Raw genomic sequence first — 1197 nt, 5'->3', positions numbered from 1 at the left:
CAGCAGCCTGGGGGAGATATGGGATGGGATGGAGGGGGAGGGTTGTTGGGAAAAGGAGGAGGAGAAGGCGAGGATGATTAGAAGAGAATTTCATGTAGATTTTCATGCCACATATCATTGCAAAATATTCCGAACAAAATATGATGACGATGCTGCCAGTCATGATGATTAGAACAAAGATGCTTGGTTGTAGGAACAACCTACAATCTATTTAATTGACTTTACAATGAAAAATAATTTTATCATGCAACTTGTACACATTTAAAATAAGGAGAAAATATAGTAGATAAGGGATTTGATAAGTCTCATGTGGTTTCACATTCATATTCAAATACATATCCAACATATTCAAAGTTTCTGGGTTTTTTTGTCTGTCACTGCAATTTTTTGTTCTCTTTACTACTGTGTCCCAACATTCCCAATAAACCAGCGAACCAGGGGAGGATCCTAAGTGCTTCATTAGCCACACACTACAGCAGCTGTTAAAGTGCTTCAGAGAACAAATACACACAACTACAATATTCATTACCACACACATTACACACAATATAAACACACAGACAGAAGGAAAAGCAACGGAAAGCGAATGGGAGAGCACTCAAATAAACTAACACGCAAGTCGACACACACACATACACTGAGTACATGAAAATGGGGGGCATCTCAATAGTTTTGAGAGCACAGTGGACCTTGGCTTGTCTCCTTGAGTCAGCAGTCAACCAAAAGGAAACATGATGGCAAGATATTGACTTTTTCACTGTCTGTCTAATAACTGTATTTTGGAGTACATGTAATCTAATGCTGTAACGTGTGCAGACTAAAGTGCAGCTTTTTGGCTGTGGCCACAAAATGCACTCGGAAGCCTTCCATGCCCATATAAATCTATTACAGTCCTGCTCTACAACCTTTAACTTGAAATTGCACCAGTGAACTACATGAGGGGTAAAAAAACTTAGCTTGGATTCAACACATTGGTGAACAAGCAAGAGATGAATTACTCAATGTATTGGGGATGCCGTGTAGACACACTAACCTCTTTAGGTCAAGGCGAGGTCACCCACTAACAGACACACACACCCCTTTGCATTAGGCACAACTGAAAGGGTAAAAGGTCGCCTGCACTTGCCTGCATTAGCAAAATTGAGCCATGCATGGCTTATGCAAATGTAGACACAGGGGTTCCTAGAGAGTAGCAGC

This window comes from Leuresthes tenuis, unplaced genomic scaffold (genome assembly GCF_036924035.1).
Source record: "Leuresthes tenuis unplaced genomic scaffold, fLeuTen1.0.hap1 SCAF_15, whole genome shotgun sequence".
In the NCBI taxonomy this organism is placed as follows: Eukaryota; Metazoa; Chordata; class Actinopteri; order Atheriniformes; family Atherinopsidae; genus Leuresthes; species Leuresthes tenuis.
This window is presented reverse-complemented; position numbering follows the sequence as displayed.